The following is a 27,588-nucleotide window of genomic DNA, read 5'->3' as shown; positions in this document are numbered from 1 at the left end:
ACCGTGGCATGATTGTTGGTGCCAGACGGGCTGGTTTGAGTATTTCTGTAACTGGACCAATGACGTGACGTGCAATTTTGATGTCCAAACCCCTTTATGGAGTAAAAATAAGGAAAATGTTTTTAAAAAACACATTTATTGAATCTATTCATCTCTGTTTATCAAATTATATGAACATGTAATGAGGGTTTTACAAAGTTTAAGAATTATTTGACATTATAGTCACACAGTGTCATATCGGATAACTGTCCGGACCTCATGGTGAAATGCAAAAAAGCTACAAAAAGTGTTAAAAATCAAATAAAACCTAAAATCTCAGCCACAGGCAATATTGTATGAGTGTTGCCAACAATATATTAAAATATTTAAAAACAATATGACATCCAGTTGATTGTTATGCTTTGGAGCATTCTGTCCCAAAACTGGCAGTCAGCCAATGTCATCCAGAATAACAAGCAATCTGCAGCAATTTTATGGGGCATTTTATTTTGACACGTTATCAGACAGGATGTTACACAATCAGGAAGACCCTGAAGGACCCCCAAACAATGGTGAAAGGTTAGTAAGCCTCTCTTAAAATGTGTTTAATTTACCCTTTTTGCTCACTGGTACACTATGTAGTAAAATCTTGTGTTATTTGGGATAACGCTAAAAAAACATATATAATGTTAATTTTATGCAAATGTGTTTATTTAATATGAATTTAAATACTTGGAAGTTGAAGGTCAAGGTTGCAGATTTCTATAGGTAGCCAAAACAACTGCCTGATTAAGGTTCAAACTGAGTTTTGTCAGACCGGATAATAATTTTGTCATATAGGATAACAGTTATTTTCTGTTAGCCCATAATGTCATCCGTTATCCTGGATGACACATGATTGACATTATATTATTTTTACACAGTTTTCAGCTTTTATTTGTATAATTTCCATTCTTACTGTTATATTAACATATTATTATGAACATTGTTTAGTTAAATACTAACAAATTGTATATTAATAATAATATTTATTTATTAAATTATAATTAAATTAAATGATTGTCCAACCTGTCATATTGGGGAATCCGCCCGTTTAAGAAAAGTCTATCCACTCTAGTGACATCACAATGCAGTTTTTTTTCTCTCTTCAGTGGTGGGAAATTCAACTGAGATGAGTGAGTAGCTTACTTTCCTACTGACACATTTTCCATAGGTTTGCTTGCTTGCTTGCTCTGCCCAAGCTTAACATGTTAAACCTGTTGGCATAAAATATGCCAGAAGTGATTAGAATACATTTTTTGCAAAATATGTAAGTTTAACTATACCAAATTCTCTTCAACAACCAGACTAGCTAGTTAGCTAGTCCCAGTTTGTTATAAGCTAATATGCTAACTGAAGCTCAAAATGTGGACATATTGTCCCTCCCCCCAACCGTACACAGTGCGTTATTAGTTATTTCATGTTTAAACTTGTCAAAAGAGAATGCACCATATAATAACGTTTTTCATTTACCTAGATGCTTAATATTTATATAATTATTCATCATTAACTGTTAATATGTATATGTACATTTGTTCACATTTTGATGATTTTTCTAGATGCCACTCTCAAACAAAGAGAGAGCAGCAAGGTTTCTTTGCAGCGTAGCCTAATTCATTTCCTTGAAAATAATATTTTCAGTGTGACTCCCTTTGCATAACATAAAAATTAATTATTTATGAACATCAATTATGTGTAAGTTGTGTAAAACTGACAATTCATGTGTAAACTAAGATGTCATACCAAGTAACAATTTCAGTCAGGCGGGATAACGCTGATTTTTTCCCTTAAAATGCATTATTTCATTTTATGTTGAGAAAACAATAATAGTATGATGCCAAGTACTTTAAAACATTTTCAGACATTTTGCAGCTTTAATCACATTGCAGCGTTAAAATGTGGGTAAAGAACTTTAACAAGTAGGGTCACGTTTAAAGCAAACACATTATAATGAGAAAAAATTATTGTGCAAGTTTTATTTTCCGTGCTCTAAATATTGGTTACTGCCTCACTTTATATATTCATTAAGTATTATTGATTGTTTGTTTGCTTTTAACGCCATGCCAGCTTCTATGGCTATTTCTATGACGTATTATTGATTAAAAAAAGTTTTAATATGATAATATTTTGAAAATTCATTAACGTTATCCCGTATGACATTTTGACTGGTGTCATAATGTCATACGGGAGTGTCACCACTGGTGTCGTCAAATAATTCTCAATTAAAACACTTAAAATATATTGTATGAATATAAGATTTTAGTAATAAGGCAATAACATCCTCATAAAGGCAAAAACAACTTTGATATGCAGTTTTAACCTATTTTAATTTTTGGTCAATTGAAAACCTTATTTGTCATTGGTCCAACTGCTGATCTCCTGGGATTTTCATGCACAACAGTCTAGAGCAGGGATACTCAATTGGCAGACTCCGGTCCGGATCCGGACCGAAGGACAATTAAATCCGGACTAAACTCTGAAGCTTTGTGCTAGTTATCTGACACCTGGCTAAGTGATTATGTAAGCATACGTGTATTCGCCGCTTAGCGGGAATAAATAGCGTTCAGCGCTAGAGAGAAATATTTCTCTCTAGAGTGGGAATAAAGCAAGTTCAGCGCTACTCACTTTATTCCCGCTCTGTGCACGTTGCCTCTCTCCCCACTATAGACATGAGGCGCCACATAAAGCCTAATTTACTGTACATATGAGTTGCAGGTGCGGTTATTTTAACAACAGTAGCGGAGACACCGCTACAGATACTGGCATCTTTCGCTTAAACACACTGCAGAAAACAAAAATTAAGTAAAGTGAAACTATCTTCATCTGTCTGATATGTGATTCAGCCGGTTCAGCTAAGCCAGGTTTGTGTCAGGATAAGTTAAAGTGCCGCCTTAAAATTATAAAATTTTTTCCATCTAAATTTAGCTTCATTAATCAGCATGATACGAGCCTTTCATAATAAACATATTTTTGTTCTAATTTTGTGAAAATTAAGCAGAGATGTCATCATGGCAAGGAAAGCCTATTATCCTTAAATTAATCAAACAGATAATTAATGCTTCACTGTTATGTAAATTATTTGTTTGTTTGTTAGTAGATTCTCACTTTTAAGGAAAATATAAAAATGGTCAATTCAGGCTTTTACATTTTTATAAATTTTCTCTCAGGGGACACCCCTGAACCCACAATATTTTATCTGTCAAAACGCCTCCTATGTCCCATACATAGGTATAGATTCTGAATGTAAAAATATTTCAACAAAACTGGACTGCTGTCAATCAGCTTCAAAACAAACTGTTGATCTTATCTTTTATTATTCACATCCAAGTGCCCTCGACTGATGAAATCTTGATGAAATATTTTAATCTTTTGGTAGAAAAGATCTCTCAGACCCCACTAGCTGTCTCTGGGCCCCTAATGTCCGCATCAGGATTTTTTTTTTTTTTTACAAAGTACTATTGCTGTCAACATGGAAATCATAATTTCCTAGCCATATAACTACAGACACCATGTAAGCTACATACTATCCGGACCTTTGCTGGTAAGGAAATGTAGAGGCCGGACCTCTTGGAACTTTAATTGAGTACCCCTGGTCTAGAGTTTACTCAGAATGCTGCCAAAAACAAAAAGCATCCAGTGAGTGGCAGTTCTATGGACAGAAATACCATGTTGATGAGAGAGGTCATCGGAGAATGGCCAGACTGGTTCGAGCTGACAGAAAGGCTACAGAAACCCAGATAATCACTCTGTACAATTGTAGTGAGCAGAATAAAATCTCAGAATGCACAACATGTCAAACCTTGAGTCAGATGGGCTACAACAGCAGAAGGCCACATCAGGAACTTTATTAAGACCATAGTGTTCCTAATAAAGTGCTCAGTGAGTGTATGTGTTACTGTAATTCTAGCTGTTGGCAAAATTCGCTTTCAAGAGATTTATGCATTTAAAATTTACAGTCTCTGAGTAAAAATACCCAAGAAATTTCACGATGTAACAAAGCAGTTGAGAAATTTTGTCCAATAAAATGCTTTCTAGAACAAAACATCAGCTTGAACATGCTGGTTTGTGCAATATACAGCAGAGATGATATTCACTTAATTGAGATATATTTGAGGGCTACATTCCATAGTTTTAATTTAATTTGTTAATATTTACATTTTGCTTTTAAAATAAAGGAGTTTATTTTACTGGTCTTTATATCAACTGCTGAAATTCGGTATTGTAACAATCCTATTAGAATGTATTTTAGGATGAAATCAGAGGCAGATGAAAGAAGGTGGAAGAGGAGCCCCGTGGCTATGTTAAATATAACTGCACATTAACATGAGACATTGCAAGAATTCACACATTCATTGACAACATTTCTTGAAAACATTTTAGAATAGCTTCACTGTGGTTTTACTAAAATCTGTTCCTTAGTCTACAGATTTAAAAATAATCTTAAATTAACTCTAGAGGTGATAGGAATGTGTCAAAAATTAACCATAATTCTTATCTCATCTAAAAGCCTGCAGCTGTAAAAAATGACAAACATATTAGAAACCACAGGAAAATAAAATGACAACAATGACAGCTCATCAGTTTCTTAATAGATGGAGAATCAGTGTTAACAAGAAGTTAAGAAGACCTCAACAGCTTGATTAGACAAACTTATCAAACACTCGTTTACACGGACACCAGAAAGCGGGTTATTGCGAGATAGCGGCGTATTATGAGAAAGCAGCATTCTTGATTACATTAGGGCTGAAACGATTTTTATTAAAAAAAATTGTTGACAATTTTCATTGTCGAATAGTCGTTTAATCTCATTTCAAGTAACATGAGATCACATTAAATTCTAATGATGACACGCGAGAACAACACTGCAGTTCGTGCTTGACTTGAGACTTGAGAGGAAGAAAACACATCTCACAGTCCAGATGCACTCTAAACTTTCACAGCTTCAGGTGATGTAGATCGCAACATATGAGAGAATTATACAAAAATACAAAATAAGTAGAAGCACTCTCGGAATAAGTGAAGCAGGAGCTGCCGGTCCGCTGAAGCAAAGCTTGCATGTCGAGCATCTTTAAAGGAAACACCCCAGTGTTACATCTTAAATGCAGTTTTATTTAATGCGTTATAGCTTTATTAAAGTTCAAATAATAAGGAAGATGATCATGTAAATAACTACAAACTCCGAAACTGACATTTCCCTCTGCGGTCAGCGCCTCTTCTATGAATCGCGAATGTCCCGATCTAAGGGGAAGAGATTGAAACTGCACCCGGCTGATGTACACTCTGTTGCTGAGACGCTCATCCCTCGAGCGCGCGCTTGCTGCAGCTAGATTATAACGTGATGGCTCGCGACTCATTGAATCATGATATATGTCACTGTGCATTTCTTATTGTGAAGAAAATTGGCAATACGCAGCTTTATTAGTAAGAGAAAGTTTGTTTTATTTCTAGTTAAAGATGGATTGAAGTGAACAGAAAGATGAGAGAGGGTAGTCTTCGCCCCATAATACACTGCAACAAAATACATTTTTGATTTGTTTTTGTTTTGGCTTGTTTTCCAATATAAATATCTAAATCTCCTTTAAAACAACATACATTTACTTCAGCAGCTATACTGCAGAAGAAAAAATTGTTATCTGAGAATGTTACAAATATTTTAAAGGTGCAGTATGTAAGATTCAGAAACCCTTGTTATTAATGACACCTGTGGCCACTAAGTGAACTGCAGCCAGTTACCTGTTGCTCGTGATTGCACACACACTCCATAGGGATGCGAGCATCGACCAAACAATGACGTAATGTACAAAGAGGCTGAACGTGATTCACCGACATCATGCTGACAGATGAGGTAGCATAATTAAAATGACACAGTTTATGGGCAGCTACCCTGTATGTGTTTGTGTGTGTCTTTTTGTTTAAGTTTATCATTAAACTTTATTTATATTGTCAAGCCGGTTCTCGCCTCCTTTCCCTTATAACCCCTTTACATTTTACTACAAACTTTGAGACTGTATATTATATTTGACTCTCCAGTGCTGGAACAGGGCTAAAAGTGTGGATATAGGTCTGACTATGCGAGACTGTAGTTTGAAGTAATTACTTTTCTTTGCATGACACATTGAATTCATTTATACGATAGCCTATGTCAGTGTTAGCTAGCTAGCCAGTTTTATTGATAGCTGTTAGCTAAATTTGGTGGATGATGACAGTAGCTGTTTATAAAATAGACTGTACATTATAAATATGTTGACACAATTCAGTATTGATGTGATTCCATCACAACTGTCATTTTTATATATCGATTAACTATTGTTTTATAATAATAGATTGTATATATTTTCTGTATAACCAAGTTACGTTACACTAATGAATGGAGCTTTTTGCATTATCTTGAACATTGTCTAGCATTCAGTTAATGTATTATTGTAGATAACCTTGCTGAATAATTACAGAATAACATTGACATTACTGAGGAAGTTTGGAATGAACCGCCACATCCTCACACGGTTCTACACCTGCACTGTGGAGAGCATCCTGACTGGCTGCATCTCCGCCTGGTACGGCAATAGCACAGCCCACAACCGCAAAGCACTGCAAAGGGTGGTGCGAACTGCCAGACACATCATCGGAGGTGAGCTTCCCTCCCTCCAGGAAATATATACAAGGCGGTGTGTGAAAAAAGCTCGGAGGATCATCAGAGACTCCAGCCACCCGAGCCATGGGCTGTTCTCACTGCTACCATCAGGTAGGCGGTATCGCAGCTTCAGCACCCGCACCAGCCGACTCCATGATAGCTTCTTCCCCCAAGCAATCAGACTTCTGAACTCTTGATCTCCCACGATCAAAATACATCAGCACTGCACTTTATTACCCTTACTCTTATATCTCATACCGGACTGTCATAAATTATATTATTATTATTATATTATGTTCTCTCTTAACAACTGACTATCAACCGACAGCCTGAATGTCAATACAGTACAATACTGTACATTCTATATATATATATACACACACACTTTTTTTTTTTTTGTTTATATATATATTTTTTTTTAATTTTTATTGAATGTGTATCTATATAGTAAAAAAAAAAAAAAACAGCGTATTGTATACTGTACAGTGTATGTTATTATTTGTATACTGTTGAGTGTAATTATGTGTATATCAGATGTTTAAATTGTGTTGTGTTAATTTGATGTTATTGTAAATTGGTATATGTCTCATCACTGTCACGACTGCTATGTTGATCGGAACTGCACCCAAGAATTTCACACACCATTGCACTTGTGTATATGGCTGTGTGACAATAAAGTGATTTGATTTGATTTGATTTGACATTAACCTGACTTTTAGTATAAAAAGAATATCGTTTAAATTATTTGAAAGTTACGAAGCAAGGTAGCTTGCAATTCATCAGTGTTAGCAGGCAAGATCAAGTTAGCTAAAATTACACAGATCAATCCTCATGGCACTATATTTCACATGCTTTGCAGTTATAATAAGTCCAATAAGAAGAAAGCCAATTCAGGGTCAGTTTTGATCCCTAAAACCGAACGAAGGTCCATCCAGGAATCAAATGCCATGTTCATTCTAGTTTTCGCTTGACCACGATCACATTCCAGCTTAGCCAGACAGGATTCAGTAGATAAATGTTATTTTTATTTTTTTGGCTTACTCGGAGTTTGTGTAGGAGTCAGTGTTGTACTGTGAGCCGGACGTTTGCTGGATTCCATCTCTAAGATAACGTTACCTAGTGTTGCAGTTTGTTGTCGCTGTTGAATAGCAGAAGAGAAGCTATTATTGTCTGAGGCAAGGCTCTCGGGAGCGCGCATAAACGTCACATCCTTTGGATTTTCCCGGCAAAAGGGACCCACTCCAGTCACATGAAAATCAGTCTACAGGCTTTAATAGGCAACCTAGGAAGTCCAGGAAGGGCTAATTTTTTAAGTTGCATTACAAGCCGTTCACACATTGGCCAAAAAAAGGCAAATATTACATGAAAATTGTTACATATTGCACCTTTAAAATATCTAAAAATCCTTTAAACAAATATGCATTCACCTGAGAAGCAGCATATAAGATATTTAGACTTGCTTTTAGAGAAATGATCTTGAATATGAGTATATTTTGTCTTTACTGCTCTCACAGAAGTATAACCAAGTATACCAAGTATTATATACAAAATACACTTATATTTAAGATACATTCTCATAAAGCAAGTCTAAATGTTGCTTCTCAAGTAAATATATCTTGGATTTTTAGATTATTTTAATTGGAAAACAAGACAAAAACACTTGATAACAATAGGAGTTTTTGCAGTGAATTTCTTTACTGAATTAAACTTAAAAAGTATTTTTTCCCTTTAATTCAGTGAATGTCAATTAGAGGCAGTGGCAATTTCCCAGGGCCAGCAAAGCCTTCTCTGCTGGCCTAACATGCCAAATAAATAAATATTTTTCATCCTTTCATTCTCAATCACCTTTTTGCCTATGTATTTTTAATCGCTTTCCACTCTTAATTAATCTACAAACAAATAGAGAAAAACAAAAAGTTTATCCAGTCAGAATTTATTCCTTGATGCTTACAAGCAAAGTGTGACAGCTGTTTCACAAAAAGCACGCCAAAGCCAAGCTCGTTAGCCGAAGCAGCACGTGAGTCTGAGCTCCACCCCGTCAAGCCTTCAGAATTTCTGCAGAATCCCTCAACAGTGCAAATGAATGCGCAACTAAAGTCAGACTGTCAGATTCATCAGCAAATCAGATTGATTTATTTGTTCTTGGTGGGTGTGATCTTTAGGATATGTCCCAGCCGAGGCCTTCTAGCTGGCCTTGAGTGACGCAATCACGCTTTAAGTGATGTACGTAATTTGAAAGTGAAGAGCGCGAGATCGTCATCACTGCTGCTATAGCCATTGAGAAAGAGATCCTTATGGATTTAAAAACGAGATGTTCTGCATGACCGTGTGATTGCTTAATTTATTAAACAGGAAAGGAGGGCTGATTTTCACTTCAAGTAAATTGGTAAGTGCTTTTTGCATCGTTATAGCAACATCAGGAGTTTTCTGAGTGTAAATTAGGCTGCTTGAGCATTCAGTGTCGGATCAAGTTTTGAAAAGTAGTGTTGCGTTCCATTCAACTCGGAAAGTCGGATTTTACAACTTCCTACTAGGAAGAGTGCAGTGGAATGAATCTTGAAGTCAGAATTACAACTTGTAGGCTCGTGCAGAAATTCTCAACTCCGATTTTGCCAAGATGCAGGTGCATGATGTCAGACAAACATGTCGACACTCAGGGAGATATACAAAGTAAGTGATAAACATTCACTTTATTAAGTAATATCGATAAATGAGTTCATTTCCACTGCATGATATTAAAGCTTGTTTAACAAACACTTGCAGAAACAGGTGTATGAAACATTATAATCTCTTTTAATAATCATACACCTGAAGCACAAATGCTAGCGCTGCAGGATTGTTTATCAGTTCGGTTGCTAGGAGACATCTCTAATGAGAGTCAAACCCCTGCTAAGCTAACGGGAGTGCTGAAGTTTTGTTTCCTTAAACGTCATCTTCCGAATATCGGGGAATGGAATGCATTTATGGTCGGAGATATCAAGTAGGAATATCCCACATCCAACTTGAATGTAACGCAACATAACCGTGTACCCTGACAAAACAAAATTTATGGCAAACAACATTTAAATCGCAAATATTTTTAGATATATTTTCCCAGGTATTATAAGAATATATATGTAGATTCATATGAAAAATTATGATTTTTGATGTTCGTTTCACAAAACAGTCATGCTGCAGTTAACATTAGGCTTGCTTGAGCATTAAGTGTCGTTTCAAGTTCTGGCTTTCATGCATGGACGTGTTTTTAAAACGTCAATTGATATTACTAGTTAGCTGGGACATAATGTATGATGCCCAAAGGCATAGCGTCTTATTCATTGTGAAACTGTGTTTTCTTAATGGCATGAATCACACTGAAGGCCTAGACTTAAAATGCACAGCCCGTGGCTGTTTAGAGGTATTTTTAAAAGATGATTTTGTCTTCTTTATTGTTAGTAAGCATGTTTAATACAATCTTTTAAGCTGGGGCACAAGCTGAATGATTGGTTAAGAGCTTATGATTAATCGTTGCAATAAATCGCAGAATAGTCAAATAATCATTCTAATAATCATTAGATTAATTGATTATCAAAATAAGCAGCCCTAGTTTACATGCACTGTTTAAGTGGTGTACTCTTTACTCCCATATGCATGTGGCTTGGTCAGTAAGCGGCTTTCTTCAGAGCAATGTATTTACCCTGCAACACTTGTGTAAATAACAAACATGGTATCTGAGGAAGACTTCACTATTTTATTCTCTGTTGCTTCGCTTTATTTTCCAGATATTCCAGAGTTGTTGCTGTGTTTGTTTCCTTTCCTTCCTATCGCAACCTGCAGTGGAATTGCGCTTCAATAATAGTAGGGTTTCCTTTTATGTAAAACTCTAGGATTCCCTCAATGTACAAGCGCATATACGCGAACGTGAGGGACCGTCGATATTTTACAGTGGTGTTTATAAATGGGTATAGTTTATGGTGTATGTGCTTTTCCCACTGTACTCCCAGAAACGTTTTGCTGAATTGTTGTTGGACTCCTATGACATTTGTTATTCAGTCTGTTCCACACATATGCGCACTCTTCAAAAACCTGAAAGAATGCCGCATGTGTTTACATTAGTGCCCGACCGATATATCGGTCGGCCGATATTATTTTACTTTAGAATTGGTGTCATTACGTAGTTTGTCCAGCAGAGCGCACTCCGACTCCATTGTTTACAGAGCTGACTCTGAACTGACGGTGGCTCTGCAGACAGGGCGGAGTTGAGCGGTGTATTCACGGTAAATTGCTTACTAGTTTGTGAAATACATACTGGAAAGTTAATAAACAATAACCCCATCATTTTCCCTTTTCAACATAACTAATATAATGTTAACCCTGTCCCTGACAAACATGTCACTCATGCATGTTTGCTGTTAGCCAGCTATATTTTGTCAGTGCAGTCAGTAATGTAGCAGATTGAAAGGTAAACATCAGAGCATCTTTTTGCAGCTCAGCAGACAACAGTGCAGTGGTGGATTGTGTGCATTGTGTACATTACTGACTGTTGAGTACTGATTTCACGCTACGCTGTTACCTAGTTGGTGAGACAATGCTGGAAAGTAAAATAAACAACGTCCGTCTTTTACTCTCCGTGACAACGAGCTTATAGCTAACTAGCTAATCACATAGCTACTTTCATTGTTGTCAGCTGAGTGGAAGCTAATGTGTAAACATGTATTCACCAAACTGTTTTGTTCAGGATTCACAGTTTGATACCCCCTTCAACTGAACAATTCCAGTTGTTGCATTTATAAAATGTAATATTTAAAAGTCTGGTTTTCCACCGTTGAAAGTTTCCCCTGAACTTGTATAGAAGAATATGGTGTAACACCGCTGCCGCTGTTTTTCTCTTGTCTCGGCAGGTGTAAATGCTTCTTGTTTTACAACCTGCCAATAATTGACTGGCAGTATTAAAATAATCAGCATTTGACTGATTCTAAACAGTAATACTGGTGTTTATTTAGCTATTTATTTTATTTGTATTTATTCTTTATTTTAATGGTCAGCATTTGACTGATACTAAACAGTACTGGTGTTTATTTAGCTATTTATTTTATTTGAATTTATTCTTTATTTAAATGGTCAGCAACTGACTGATACTAAACATACAGTACTGATGTTTTTTAAGCTATTTATTGTATTTTTCTTTTTTCTTTCTTTTCTCAGTGTTCATTTCTAGAATTTGTTGACAGTGTATAATAATAATGTCAAATATTCTTTGATAAAAATATTTAAGAAAGCAGCCTTATGAGTACCTTTGCATAATCAAATCGATGCAAAATCAGTGCACAATCCACATAGAAAAGGTCCGTTTTCATTCCAGCTCAAAAATTTACTATATCGGTAATCTGTGAATTTTCACCCGCTAAAATCGGTATCTGTCTCAAAAATCCCATATCGGTCGGGCTCTAGTTTACATGGCCACATAAGCAGCTTTCTCCAGGAGAAACAAGGTGTATTAAACCACTTTCTCTTAATCCTTTAAACGGCGTAAGGAAATCGGCGTTCTCGTTTATATGATGTTTCAGATCACTGCTTTCTGCAAAAACCCTGGAATAACCCGCTTTCTTAAGTACATATAAACGTAGTCAATGACAAAAAGAAAACTCCTCAAAAAGGGAAGTGCATTCCCTTTGACATTTAGGAATTAACTTTAATCCCGCTGCAAAAAAAAATTAAATTTCAGTGTTTTTTTCTGTTAAGAGCCAGCTCAAAGGACCATTATGGCAAGTTAGAAGCACTCAGTGACATTAATTAGAGAGGACATCCAGCAAACAAAGCAAGAGTTAAACGGTGCTGACACATCAGAGAGCGGGTCTATATAAAGCCTTTGGTATGCATTCAGACAGCAGCATATGGCAAGTTCTCACAGGCCAAACATGAGTGACTGTGACAGAAACCACCAGCACAAACGCAATTACAACGACATATGAGGCTATATTTGCACCACACTCATGCCTTTGAATCCCCCAAAACACTTTTAACAACCATGGATAATACAGAAATAATAATGAGAGATGCATTAAAGCACTGCTCTCATGAATATTCATAAAATATACATCAACAATCAGAATGCATGCTTCTTTCCATTTGTCTCTGGAACAGTGCTGTGCTAAATAGGGCTGCAAATAAGGATTATTTTGATAATCGACTAATCTAACGATTATTAGAATGATTATTCGACTATTCAGGCGATTATTGCAGCAATCATTAGCTCTTAGAAACACTAAGTTTAATTCAATAAACAAAAATCACTGCAAAAAATCCTATTGTTATCAAGTGTTTTTGTCTTGTTGTCCATTTAAAATTGTCTAAAAATCTTTAAAACAAGATACATTTACTTGAGAAGCAACATATGAGATATTTAGACTCGCTTTAAGAGAATGTATCTTAAATATAAGTGTATTTTGTATATAAGTGTATTTTTACACTTGGTTATACTTCTGTGAGTGCAGTAAAGACAAAAAATACTTATATTCTAGATCTGTTCTCTAAAAGCAAGTCTAAATATCTTCTGCTGCTTCTCAGGTGAATGTATCTTTTTTAAAGGATTTTTAGATATTTGTATTTTTAATATTACATTCAACATTCTCAGATTACAATTTTTTATTCTGCAGCATAGCTGCTAAAGTAAATGTAACATTGTTTTAAAGGAGTTTTAGATATTATTTTTGGAAAACAAGCCAAAACAAAAACAAATCAAAAATGTATTTTGTTGCAGTGTATAATGGGGCGAAGACTACCCTCTCTCACCTTTTTGTTCACTTCAATCCATCTTTAACTCACAAAAAAAAAAAAAAAAAAAAAAAAAAAAAAAAAAAAACTCTCTCTTATTAATAAAGCTGCATATTGCCAATTTTCTTCGCAATAAGAAATGCACAGTGACATACAGGTGCATCTCAATAAATTAGAATGTCGTGGAAAAGTTCATTTATTTCAGTAATTCAACTCAAATTGTGAAACTCGTGTATTAAATAAATTCAATGCACACAGACTGAAGTAGTTTAAGTCTTTGGTTCTTTTAATTGTGATGATTTTGGCTCACATTTAACAAAAACCCACCAATTCACTATCTCAAAAAATTAGAATATGGTGACATGCCAATCAGCTAATCAACTCAAAACACCTGCAAAGGTTTCCTGAGCCTTCAAAATGGTCTCTCAGTTTGGTTCACTAGGCTACACAGTCATGGGGAAGACTGCTGATCTGACAGTTGTCCAGAAGACGATCATTGACACCCTTCACAAGGAGGGTAAGCCACAAACATTCATTGCCAAAGAAGCTGGCTGTTCACAGAGTGCTGTATCCAAGCATGTTAACAGAAAGTTGAGTGCAAGGAAAAAGTGTGGAAGAAAAAGATGCACAACCATCCGAGAGAACCGTAGCCTTATGAGGACTGTCAAGCAAAATCGATTCAAGAATTTGGGTGAACTTCACAAGGAATGGACTGAGGCTGGGGTCAAGGCATCAAGAGCCACCACACACAGACGTGTCAAGGAATTTGGCTACAGTTGTCGTATTCCTCTTGTTATGCCACTCCTGAACCACAGACAACGTCAGAGGCATCTTACCTGGGCTAAGGAGAAGAAGAACTGGACTATTGCCCAGTGGTCCAAAGTCCTCTTTTCAGATGAGAGCAAGTTTTGTATTTCATTTGGAAACCAAGGTCCTAGAGTCTGGAGGAAGGGTGGAGAAGCTCATAGCCCAAGATGCTTGAAGTCCAGTGTTAAGTTTCCACAGTCTGTGATGATTTGGGGTGCAGTGTCATCTACTGGTGTTGGTCCATTGTGTTTTTTGAAAACCAAAGTCACTGCACCCGTTTACCAAGAAATTTTGGAGCACTTCATGCTTCCTTCTGCTGACCAGCTTTTTAAAGATGCTGATTTCATTTTCCAGCAGGATTTGGCACCTGCCCACACTGCCAAAAGCACCGAAAGTTGGTTAAATGACCATGGTGTTGGTGTGCTTGACTGGCCAGCAAACTCACCAGACCTGAACCCCATAGAGAATCTATGGGGTATTGTCAAGAGCAAATGAGAAACAAGAGACCAAAAAATGCAGATGAGCTGAAGGCCACTGTCAAAGAAACCTGGGCTTCCATACCACCTCAGCAGTGCCACAAACTGATCACCTCCATGCCACGCCGAATTGAGGCAGTAATTAAAGCAAAAGGAGCCCCTACCAAGTATTGAGTACATATACAGTAAATGAACATACTTTCCAGAAGGCCAACAATTCACTAAAAATGTTTTTTTTATTGGTCTTATGATGTATTCTAATTTTTTGAGATAGTGAATTGGTGGGTTTTTGTTAAATGTGAGCCAAAATCATCACAATTAAAAGAACCAAAGACATAAACTACTTCAGTCTGTGTGCACTGAATTTATTTAATACACAAGTTTCACAATTTGAGTTGAATTACTGAAATAAATGAACTTTTCCACGACATTCTAATTTATTGAGATGCACCTGTATATTATGATTCAATAAGTCGCGAGCCATCCCGTTATAATCTAGCTGCATCAAGTGTGCGCATGAGGGGGATGAGCATCTGCGTGACAGAGTGTGCCTCAGCCGGGTGCAGTTTCAATCTCTTCCCCTTAGATCGGGACATTCGCGCAACTCATAGAAGAGGTGCTGACCGCACAGAGAAATGCCAATTTTGGAGTTTGCGGTTATTTACATGATCTGCTTCTTTATTATTTGAACTTTAATAAAGCTATAACGCATTAAATATAACTGCATTAAAGATGTAACGCAGGGGTGTTTCCTTTAAAGATGCTCGACACACACGTTTTGCTTCAGTGGAACGGCAGCTCCGGCTCCGCATATTCCACAACGAGAGTGCTTCTGTATTTACTTATTTTGTATTATTCCCTCATACTCTGAGATCTACATCACCTGAAGCTTTGAAAGTTTAGAGTGTATCTGGACTGTGAGCTGTGTCTTCTTCCTCTCCTCAGTCATCTGCGAGCTGCAGTGCTGCTCAAGTGCGCCATCATTAGTTTCATATCTGATCTCACGTTACGTTAAATGAGATCAAACGACAATTCAACAACGGCAATTTTTGTTGACAATTTGTTATTGTCGACATTGTCGATAAAGTCGACAAATCGTTTCAGCCCTAGTGCTAAATGGCAATAAAAGGAGATCTGAGGAATCCTTTTTTTCCACCACATTAGTCTTCTAAACCTTCTTAGAAAAAGCACCCATTCCTGAACTCCCTACCTTGCATCACGACAGTCAACAGGGTGAAAAATCCTCTTATGGGGCTTATGAACAACTCTATTCCCCAGTGAGAGAGCCTCACGCTAGGCACACCACCCCCCATCCCTTCAAACAAGCTGGAATATTCCACAGAGGCCTGCGGGGAGACAACTCTAACTAGGTGCAATGGGTTTCTGTGAGTGTGTGTCTCTGCTGCACAGAACGGTGAGGAGCAAAGTGCAGAATTTCAGTGCGTGACTGAAATACCATGCTAACAAAGGTCATTTTGAGGTGAAAATGTGCATAAACCCCTCACAATCTGGAATAAACAGCACAGCAAAAGTGCAAAGCTCACCCTGCTCTTGACATCTTTGAAAGTAAATTAGAAAAGGCAGTCAATACATTAATGTGCACTTTGAAAGTTCGAATTCAATAGGACTAAAACAATAATTTGTCTTTTTAAATGTCAGTTCTGTGGACGAAAACGCCTTGTTGATGAGAGAGGTAAACGGAAAATGGCCAGACTGGTCAGAGCTGACAGAAAGGCTACGGTAACTCAGATAACACCTCTGTACAATTGTAGTGAGCAGAATAGCATCTCAGAATGCACAACGCATCGAACCTTGAGGCAGACAGGCTACAACAGCAGAAGACCATGTCGGACCCTTTATTAGGACCATAGTGTTTCATATAAAGTGCTCAGTGAGTGTAAATCAGAAGTTGAACACAACACAAACAAGGTATCATGGCAAATGATTGGAATGTAAATTTTTGAATGGATCAGGAGATGGAAATGCCTACGTCTCTTTCTCAGCTGACGTCCTTCCTTCAAATTTTCAATTACACATTGTGTCCCTTATACTTGGACAGATATATGAATACTGTCTCATGACTACACAAAAACCTGCAGTAGCTCCGGAATAACTGCGTATTTAAACATATGACTAACAATATAAAGCTCCATTGTTTAAAAACATATATATAATATGAGATCTTAATATGCCTAAATCTGAAAAATCAGATCTGGATTTTTATGGGCACTTATCAAGAGAGAACAAACCTGGCAGACTGAAGTAAACATCCACCAACATGAGTAATATCATCCTGGCTCCACAGAGACCTTTCAGATCTAAATGGTCTTTGATGTCAACTGCTGTAGCTGAAGGGAAATCTAACTTCCTGTCTTCTGTGAAAATGACATGATTAAGTCAGAGGGTTTTCAGGGCAACCAACATATTAACAAATATCCAAGCTGTTAATCCCATTTAAAGAAAGGTAGTAAATGTAAGTATTAGGGCTTCCACACATGTGTATGTGAGTATTGCGATTTTCTGTGTGTGCACAATGAAGAAATATCAGAAGAAAAAAATGCACAGCAGGGTTCATTTCAAGCCTCTCTGCTTGGAAAACACTTCCTGGCGAAAATCCAGTTTTCTCCACAACTCTGTTTCTTGCACTGTAAAAAGACAACGTCTTATTTTTTGAAAGCAAACATCAATAAAAGATGACACCATTTCCTTTCATTATAGCAGCTGGTGGTCTATCTCATTTTTCGGAGAGTCTGGCTCTTTTACAAAGAGGTCATAGTTGCAAAGAATTTTCCAGAAGGAAAGAGCTAGTATCTTTCCTCTGACTGCACCTTCATGGCTACCTCACACTACTACTTCAGAAAGTAGGCAGTCTCAACTTATTAGAGGGATCCATTTAAGCATAGCTCTGAATGTTGGCTAAATGAGTTTTCAAGAACTCTCTAGGTTTCACAGAAGAAGGCCTGATAAATAGTGGTTCTCTTGACCTCAAAGCACTCCATCAGCCTAAGGTGCAAAAGAAGCACAAAGGATGCTTAAAGAACAGCTATTATGCATGCAGAAAGATGGGCAAATAAGTGCAGATGACTGAGCAGCACACTTTAAAGGGATTTTTCAGACAGCCCTTGTGAAACACTTTCAAAAATCCTTACTTCACCATATGGAACGAACTTGAGTGCCAAATATTTTAAAAAGAAGCTTAGAAAATGACAGACACAAGGAAGCCTGAATTCACATGAACACATAATCATGAGGGTCTTATTGCTGACATTGACGGACTCATTAACAAAGGAACTGACTCACAGAAGTGTGTGGGAGATCAATATCTTAATGATCTTGAATAAGATGTTTTGGCTATTCAACCAATTAAGTGGACGAATATATGGGAGAATATCAGGCCAATGGTTTGCATGGTAATGCCATTAACACAGTTAGAACCTGTTCAGATCAAGCGTGTTCTTGTGCTGAAAAAAAAGCTAGATGATAGAGGTCGACCGATAATGGGTTTTGTCGATACCAATAAATGAGGTGGGAAAACAGGCATGTGTATGTGAGAAACTCAGAGTTCAAGCTCAGATTTGTGCGCTGACAGTTCAGTAACATTTACAGAACAACAGATAGACTGTGCATTGACTGTCCATATATCTCAGTTGCCCAGGACGCGAGCGGTCTTCTTGTCTGTGCTGAGGTTCAGTCACTTCAGTAAGGTGTCGGGTGTGTGTGTGGCCAAACTCTCATACAAGTGTCTGTTCTCGTCTTGTTTGTTGACTGGCATGAGTGTATATCACTTCATTGTCTCGGCGATGTGTGCTCATGCCAATTGGTTCTTTTGCCTGCTTGTGAGAGCACGCGGTAGGGTTGTGCCGATAGACGACGATGGTCAGAGTGATCGCCAAAAGCTGATGCCTTTGACGATGTCAAGACGATATTTGGCACGTTTTCCCATTATTATTAGGCTATTATTAATATTACAAGTAATTTGCCTGTAGAGACACAGACACGTGCTTGAAGAAACACACTTTATTATATTATTAAGAACAGAAGACAGCCATCTATGCGCATGTATGACACGTTTGTACAGAGACGTGCAGTCTCGTGGCATGTAAAATGTTCACTCTTTCTTTGTTTTTGTCTTCTGAATTTTTTTTTATTTTAATTTTGTTTTTGCAAGAACAGCATCGTCTATGAGTGCTGCAAATGACCTCAGACATCTCAGCTCAGGAGGTGCTTTGAGTTCAGTTCACTTTATTTCCACAGAGCAGTTCATTGTGACCAACTCTGCAGCCTATACATCTGTGATTAAAACATAAAATAATAATAAAACCATGATTATTATTTTTACATTTATAATTGTTTTTATGTCTTCATTTGTGTAAGTAATTTTCCGCCTGCATGATTAGACGGATTCTTGCCTGACGGTAAACGGAAAGGTGGTTACTTATATATATTATTTTTTTTTGATCACTTCATTATTTTAATTGCTTTTTCGTTTCGTTTTTCTAGTGCAGTTTGAATTTAGAAATTTATTTCATTTAACTTTTTCGTTTTTTAAATAAATTAATTTAATTTTCAATGCAAAATCACTAAATCACTGTTCTGTTTATACGGTGCCGATCGCGTCTTCTTGCCGTGCGTCTGATCATAAACAGGACAGCACGATAGCTTGTTCAAAAACAGAAGACAATGATGTAAACCGAAAACTCAGTCATGTCAACTCTATCTTTGATCTACTTTACATCAAGTTTCCGGGATTTACGCCTATTGTTTACCGGTGTTGTGTCGTCATGAAAATGGTGTTGAAATACTGTAAGTATTAGTGTTGTCACGGTACCAAATTTCAGTAGTCGGTACCGATCCCAGTGAAATTTTGTGGTTCTCAATACCAATTTCGATACCACAGCAAAAATATGCTAATATGATAATGTGCTATTGAACATACCAGTTTAGTTATTTTTAATTATTTACTAATTATTTTATCAACAAAATGGTGTCTAATCAATAAATTCTTAAAACTTTTAAGAAGTTAAAATAGAACTTTTCAACATTTCATTGCATTTTTTTTTTGCCAAACTTTAATTCAACAGCTGTCTTGCTTGTGATATTATGATTCATTGTTACTATTATTATTACAGTGGATATTACATTTAACTACATATTTGTAGCATATTATTATTCAGTTTCTTCAATTTCAGGCATTTCGATTTTATTTTGAATCGTGCTTTTATTATGATGAGTGTTTTTTGCCGGAAGCTTCACTTTTTCGGATAAACAGTTCATGGCCCAGTGTGATCACTGAAGACTTTTAAGTCACGTCTGAAATCTCATCTGTTTACACTGGCCTTTGTGTCTAACAACTGAAATGCAGAACACAGTTTTGGACTGTTTGTATTTTAGATTACTGGTTTGTGTATGTGGTTTTTAAAAAACAGTGTGTATATGTTTTGTGTATCGGACCTGTTTATGTGCCTTATTACTGCACACAATTTTTATTTTTATTTTTTTAGAAAAAGAGGGATGAGTCAAAATTATTTTCTACTGTCAATAGAGTTTAACTTGTCTTAAACACGAAACACTCCTTGTAAGAATAAATATATATGAATTATTTTAAGTCTTAAAGCAGTGCTGGTTTTGATGGTAGTGTCTGCTCTGAGTGCTGTTTTCACTTCATTCTTAAAAGTTTGAACAAAATATCCAAATCTTTTTACAGGTTTGCTAACTATTCTTTCACCTTAACTCTTCACGCTTTTGTCCCATGATTAATATACAGTCCAAAACCTTTTCGTTTTCATCTTCACTCATAATGCCACATATTTACATATTTTCCTCAGTCTGAGGTATGAAACTTGAGGCTCAACTAGGTGGGTGTCCTGACCTTTTAAGGTGCACTCAGTTACTTTTTTGTCATCTTGGACTTACAGTGACACCTAGCAGTGTGGATGCAGAATCATTCAAAATCAATAGTTTTCAATTACAAATGTCAATGTATATTCACTATTCACAGTCAGCCGTGATTAATTTAATCCAAGAGTGAACATTTCTAACAACAGGACAATTGCTGAGATAAAGCGAGTAGTTTTCAAATGTGATTCTAACATGGCAGTTAGATATAGATAACATAGATCCATAGACAGTAACAAACTGGCTGCAGTATGGGCTTTACATCAGCTAAGTGCTATCTGAAATGGCTACAGGAGTTGGGTATAGTTTCAAGGATCAGGTGTAGGACGGAGCGCAGTCATCATATTTGACCTGCATGAAATTGGTTCACTGAAAACTGTCCAACTGATAGCTGCATCATTTGCAGTAATACTAAGCTAAGTCCAGTCCAGTATGATTAGTGGAGCTACTTTTATTTTATTTTTTCTTGTCCTGGTTGTGCCAGCACTTGCTGTCTTCAGAAAGAAAGAAATTGCTATTCTGTTCTGCTCTTCTTCAGATATAGATCTTCATCTCCTCTCTGGAGTCATCACTGAGGTGCCACATGTTTAAAGGGTTAGTTCACCCACAAATGACCTGCCTTGAAATACAGTTTATTTATCACACGCACTCACTAGCAAGGGTAAAGGAATTTCTTTAAATCCCCGACAGTCGCAATGACATGCTGAGAAACAGATAAGCACAGTGACGTTGCTAAGGGAACACGAGTTGATCGTTTATTGATTTTTAGTAATGAAAAGTTAAAAGAGCTAGAATGACTGGGACTAGCGGCTAGTAGTCCTGATTCCCTTTCTCGTCGACATGTTAGCACTGCAGAATTTGCAAAAACACACACACACACTCGCAAAGGCACAGAGAAATAGTATTCACTCACCTTTGAAGCATTCAAGTGTGCCGTTATTCGGGCATTTAAAAGTTCAAAGGTAACATAAACAGCCTCAAGAGCGAAGGTTGCACCTCGCTTGAGAGAGAGACGCTCGTTCTTGTCTTCTGGCAGTCGCGCACACACTCTCAGCTCTCTACATCGCTGCTGCGAGAGCACATTTGCTCAAATATCGCGATACAACAAGACGAGAGACGGCGCTGAACTGACCAATCATAGTCAAGGTATGACGTCCAATGAAAATACAACAGCAAAGACATCCTCAGTATTATTGATCAGTTCACTTTGATTGGCGTCTGCGAGAGCGGTTTATAAAGCATAATCAACCAGGTTGTTTACAAATTTGTGGACTGGACCCTTTGTTGGTACGAGAGTTTGTCAAATGCCGAACATTTTACGCCAAACCAAACATAGGAAAATTACCCAAATGTAAGTATTCAATCAAATATGAGGCTGCAGATTTTACAATTATGAATGTCAGGCCAGAGTGCATGATCTTGCCTGATAAATAAGACACATTTTGCAGGCTTAAATGAACTGAAATCTCTTAAATAGCTTAAAAGGGTATTAAAGCACTTCTCACAGAGTTTAAGAGGAAGAAGCAAAAATGTTTAGAGCAGTGGCAAATTTTGTAATTTACCACTCACTAGGTTTGCCACTTTTGAAGTTTTAAAATAAGAGACACTTGAATGGGGGGAATCACGGCCCCTAACCACATCCTTCACAGTTTTAGCAATAAATGCGTTGAGTTAATATGCGTTATTAATTAAAAATGATATCCTTTCTCATTTTACCATATAAGAACTTTCCTGACCCATGACTTATAAAAAAAATAAAAAATAAAAATACCCCATTTGTATGTTAAAAATATATTTATTTACATTTTTTTGATTATTTGTGTTCTTTATCTTATTTATGTATACATTTTGGATGGTTTATAAAAACATTTTTTATATAATTTTTATTTATTTTATTTGTTTATTTTTTCCTTCACCTGTACTTGTCTTTATGATTGTATTCATACATTGTTTGATCTTATTGAACATTTATAAATAAATAAAAAACTCCACAGTTTTACCACCATTTGTGGACTTTTCAGACGGTCCCTTACCCACCGTAGGCAAATTTTCCAACTTATATCAATGTTAAATTGACGATCTGGAACGATTTCGCTGTGACGCCATCTGACCAGCTTAAATACGGGACAAATCACATCTCGTATTGATTCAATAAGGGACGCATCATTTTATCTTTAAATTATTGGATGATCCCATATTTTACGGGACGGGTGGCAACCCTACAGGGCTCCAGACTGCGACTAAAATGGTCACAAATGCGATCAAATATAATTTATTGCGAATATCATTTAAAATCTAGTCGCCATTGGCAACAGTTGGGTTGTGTGTGTTCATATGCGGTTTCGTCAGATATCATCTTGTGAGTTATTGAATATATTTTTAGAACGCGCACAACCAGTGTGTCTCTCGCCTCTTTTCACCGGTTCTGTTTCTGACGAGCTCGCTGCACCACACATAACAACAAACCCAGCGCAAGAGAGCCGTGACCAAATGACTCTTTTGAACCGGATCTTTTTCGTGAATCACCCGAAAAGAACTAAGGGTTTCAATTCAGGAGCTCAGGTTAGCAGTTTGAATCAGATTCAATTTCTCAGCGAATCAGCCGTCAGTGAGCTCACAACTGGGAGTGCAGACATTTCAAAATAAGAGTCCCATGTGTATTTTGGGCTTCTTTATAATTAAAAGTCCAGTATCACATATATATATATATATATATATATAAATTTATGAGATCAAGCTTTTGATACTTAAGACAATTGAGGGACTTGTTCACAACTATTACACAAGGTGCAAACATTCATTGATGCTCAAGAAGACAACAAACTACTATATGCTTACTATACTATATTTTATGTAATTATCTGTAATGTAGATTGTGAAGAGCAGTATTAAATAAAATATTTGTATCTCTTATATTTGTATAAATTATGAAAGGGGTGTGAACATTTATGAGACAAAAGGGAATGCAAACTTATCTTCTCAACTATATATACTGTTTATTAAACCTTCGATTAATGGGTTATCATTTGTCTTCCTTTTCTTTTGCTTTCTATCTTGTTTCTGAACAACAATCTAAATCAAGCAATTCTGTGATTTGGCAAATAAAAACAGCCATTTGGCTCCTTAATGTTTCAGTTTAGGAGCCAATGGCTCCCAAGTCATTTTTTTAGTCTGGAGCCCTGCCCTTCCACTCACCCTCATTTTGTTCCAAACCTGTATGACTTTCTTTTATTCTTGGAGCATAAAGGAAATGTTAGGCAGTACGATAGCCTGCCTAACACGGAGCAGTAATTTTACATGAGTAAATGACATTTTTAATTTGGGGATGAATTTAATTTGGCTCTGGCACAATTTAAGCCTTGCAGTGTAACAGCAAACTGATAGGACATAATTATACTTTCAAAGTGAGGAACATTTGAATTAATAAAGTAAAACTATAAAGCACCAAAGTTTACAAAGTGCTTTACAGAAGACACGTGTTCATAAACATTAACTTGCCCACACTTCTTATGGAAGAAGATAAAAGAATATAATTGATAAAAAATTATTAAACGTTGTATACATTAACATTAGGCTACCTAGTGCATTATGAACATGAATTAAAAATGGCATTTAATAACTTAACATTGAGCAGTATTAATAAATGCTGTAGATAATTAGTGTCCATTGTTAGTTCATGATACGTAATGTTTTACCTATGCAAACAAATCAAACCTTGTTGCAAACTTATGCCAAATAGTCCATACTGCTATAAACTTGGTGAAAAAGCAGGTGTGCCATGATCTCAGTCCTAAAATCAAAAGTACCTCTCAATGACCCAAGAGTTTGACCCATTATTAATGACACTGACTTCTCTCTTTTTAGTGCATGTGCATGTTGTGAACAGAGTAACACAATGAGTCATTTTGCAGAGTTAAGGAGCATGACAATGATCATGTACACTGTCACCAAACTGCATCACTACCCATGATCCATCTGGAAAAAATCCTAATGACCAGCCCAATGACCCTCATGAGTTTCACAGCAAATGGATGTCAAGCTGCTCTAACAGGCACCAAATTATTGTGATTATGCACACAAACATTGTTCCAGCACAGAGACAAGTGATTCTGAATGAACTTCCTTCTTTAAAAATCTGCTAAGGCTAAGAAACAAAAGCCTTTAGAAAGACTAATCTAAGACCTAAAATTTATCTTGACAGCTCTCTTAGGGAAGTGTGGGAATCCTTTTATATATAGGTTCAGTTTTATCAGACATGACATGCCATCTTAACTACTGCAAATAAATGTCCTCTATCTTTTAATTAAATTGTGATTTATTCATTTGTTTTTAACTGTTTATGAACTGTGGTTCTTGGCTTCTATACCTTTCAGACTCCAACCATACATCTACAAACTAACATTTTATGTAGCATACTCTATTTGACTCTCTAATCACATTCTGAAATTAAGAATGTGTATGCCATCAAGTGTATGCCAAGCCTTTTCCTCTATTATTTTGTGGATTGCCAAAATGCAGTCCTAAAGGGTTAGCCATTAAAGTGCAGACTGAGTCCAGAAAATGGTCTATTCAGTGTGTCGTGAGAGTAATCCATAGGGACTGCAGTTTCTTTTCTCCTCCATCAGCTGCAGAAGACATGTACATTTATTCATTTAGCAGACACTTTTATCCAAAGTGACTTACAAATAAGGAATATAGCAAGAGTGATTCATCATTAGAAGGCAATAACATGAGTAGTGCTGCAATACAAAGTTTTGAATTGCTGAGAGAAGTACAAAATGAGAGGAAGGGGTGAGAAGGTGGAGAAAGATTTTTTTTTAAGAAGTAAGAAAGTAAGTGCATTAGTAGGATTGGGTCATGTGCTCATGGAAGAGATGTGTGTTTAGATATTTCTTAAAGTAGCTAGAAAATCAGCTACTTGGGTGGAGCTCGGAAGGTCATTCCACCAGCGAGGAACGGTGGAAGTGAAAGTTTTTGATCAATTGCTGAGGTTTGACTACATGCAGGATGTCATGCAAGAAGAGCATTGCAGTAGTCCAGTCTCGATACATCAAGAGTCTGAACAAGGAGTTCTGTAGCATGCTCAGACCTGATCTTCCTAATGTTGTACAGTGCAAATCTGTATGATCCTGCTGTCTTTAAGATGTGGTCTGTGGAGTTCAGCTGATCGTCAAACACATCCCTAAGATTTCTGTATGTCCTGTATAATGTAATCATTGACAAGTCTAGCTGAATGGTGAAGTCATGTTGTATTGCTGGGCTTGCTGGAACAACAAGAAGCTCCATCTTTGCTAGGTTGATTTGGAGATGATGTTCTTTCATCCATCATGAAATGTCCACCAGGCAAACTGAGATCCATTCAGCTACCATGGGATTGTCAGGCTGGAATGAGAGGTAGAGTTGTGTATCATCAGCATAGCAGTGATAGGAAAAGCCATGTGCCTGAATGACATATCCCAGTGACGTCATGTATATGGACAAGAGGAAGGGCCCAAGCACTGAACCCTGAGGTACCCCAGTAGCTAGTTGGTGTGACTTCCAGTGGAGATGTTAGCAGAGAAGGAAGAGAGTGTTGATTGATACCTACTGAATGACCTACCCTAAAGGACCTACATGTGAGATGAGACTCAAACCAGTGGAGTGCGGTTCCCGTGATGCCCATTGTAAAGAGTGTGGAAAGGAGGATCTGGCAGTTAACCATATCAAAAGCAGCCAACAGTTTCAGCAGAATGAGAACAGAAGATTTGATTACTGCTCTCGCCAGCCTCAGAGCTTTGGTGCTGGACAGCTAGGCAGTATCAGTTGAGTGTCCGCTTTTGATGCCAGACTGGTTGCTGTCTAGCAGGTTGCTCTGGGAGAGAAAAGAGGAGACCTGGTTGAACATGACTTGTTCAAGTGTTTTCGCTATGAAGGGGAGGAGAAAGACGTATCTATAATTTTCTTAGAGTGCAAGGTTAAGTGTGCGTTTCTTAAGCAGTGGGGTTACTTGAGCCTGCTTAAATGTAGTGGGAAAGGTACCAGTGAGAAGAGATGTCTTAATGTGTGTGATTGCTGGTAGGGTTAAAGGAGAGATGGCTTGGAGGAAATAGGATAGAGGGACAGGTACTAGGGTGGCTGGAGAGGAGGCCTAAGAGAAAAATAAAGAGGGGAGCAGGGGGTTGTATGTTGGTGATGTGTGTTTGTGGTGTGAAGAATTGACTGCTGATGGTAGTTATTTTGTTTGTGGAAAAAAGTAGCACAGAAAGGAACTATAAGAAAGGATGTGGGAGGAGGAGGGCAGAGGAGAAATGTGATTTTTTTTTATTTATTTATTTTTTTTTTATTATTATTATTATTTTTTTTTTATGAGCATGTGAGTGCCAGAAGTGCTGTTGATGTTGTTTTGATATGTTTTAGCAGTGGAGACGTTAGCAGAGAAGGAAGAGAGCGTTGAGTGATACCTGCTCAGGTCATCTTGATCTTTTGATTTGTTGCATTTTCTCTCCACAGCCCTGAGTTTAGACTGATGTACACAAAGAACATCATATGGCCAGGGGTTGGAGGGTGTAGCACAGGCTGGCCTGAGGAGAAGGGACAGATGTTGTCTAGACCAGATGTTAAAGTGGAGCATAGAGTGTTAGTAGCATTATTGACATCAAACAGGGAGAATTGGTTAGAGAAATGAAGAGAGGATGAAAGACAGGTAGGTGAGAGATGGTGAAGGGCTATGACTGTTGCCATAGAAACAAAAAAACTTTCCGAGGACGTGAACAGCTCTGAGTAGAATTTGTGAGTTGCCATCTCGTTATTACACTATTTCCGACATGACAAGAACGCAGCATTAGTACACGTGTACACGCATTAATGTTGCTACAATGCTACATTTGTATTCCTCCACTAAAAAGGGAGGGTTTCAAAAACACTTTTCATTACTGCATTTTTTGGAAAACGATGACGTTAGGAAACTGAAAACGGAGTTATCAAACGGATTGGAGTGGATGTGGCCTTCAATTTTCATTTAATCTGGAA

At 37.1% G+C, this 27,588-nt stretch overlaps 1 protein-coding gene and 1 long non-coding RNA gene across 3 annotated transcripts in view; one reads left to right on the top strand and one right to left on the bottom strand.

Annotated features, from left to right (window-relative positions):
* LOC127416399 (D-glucuronyl C5-epimerase B) overlaps window positions 1-21,637 on the bottom strand; it is a 101,401-nt gene extending 79,764 nt beyond the window's left edge. The window contains exon 1 of one of the 2 annotated variants that reach the window (XM_051655746.1): window positions 21,494-21,637. The gene's annotated coding sequence lies outside the window, so the exon portion shown is untranslated. The remainder of the gene's footprint in view (window positions 1-21,493) is intronic. The other variant, XM_051655755.1, reaches the window with a different exon arrangement.
* On the top strand, window positions 531-7,725 carry LOC127416491 (uncharacterized). Its single transcript, XR_007893118.1, has 3 exons — window positions 531-558; window positions 1,131-1,154; window positions 6,468-7,725. It is a non-coding gene; the product is annotated as an uncharacterized LOC127416491 (long non-coding RNA).
* Window positions 21,638-27,588: the final 5,951 nt, after the last annotated feature.

The sequence above is a fragment of the Myxocyprinus asiaticus genome, chromosome 2 (assembly GCF_019703515.2).
Source record: "Myxocyprinus asiaticus isolate MX2 ecotype Aquarium Trade chromosome 2, UBuf_Myxa_2, whole genome shotgun sequence".
Lineage (NCBI taxonomy): Eukaryota > Metazoa > Chordata > Actinopteri > Cypriniformes > Catostomidae > Myxocyprinus > Myxocyprinus asiaticus.
This window is presented reverse-complemented; position numbering and strand designations above follow the sequence as displayed.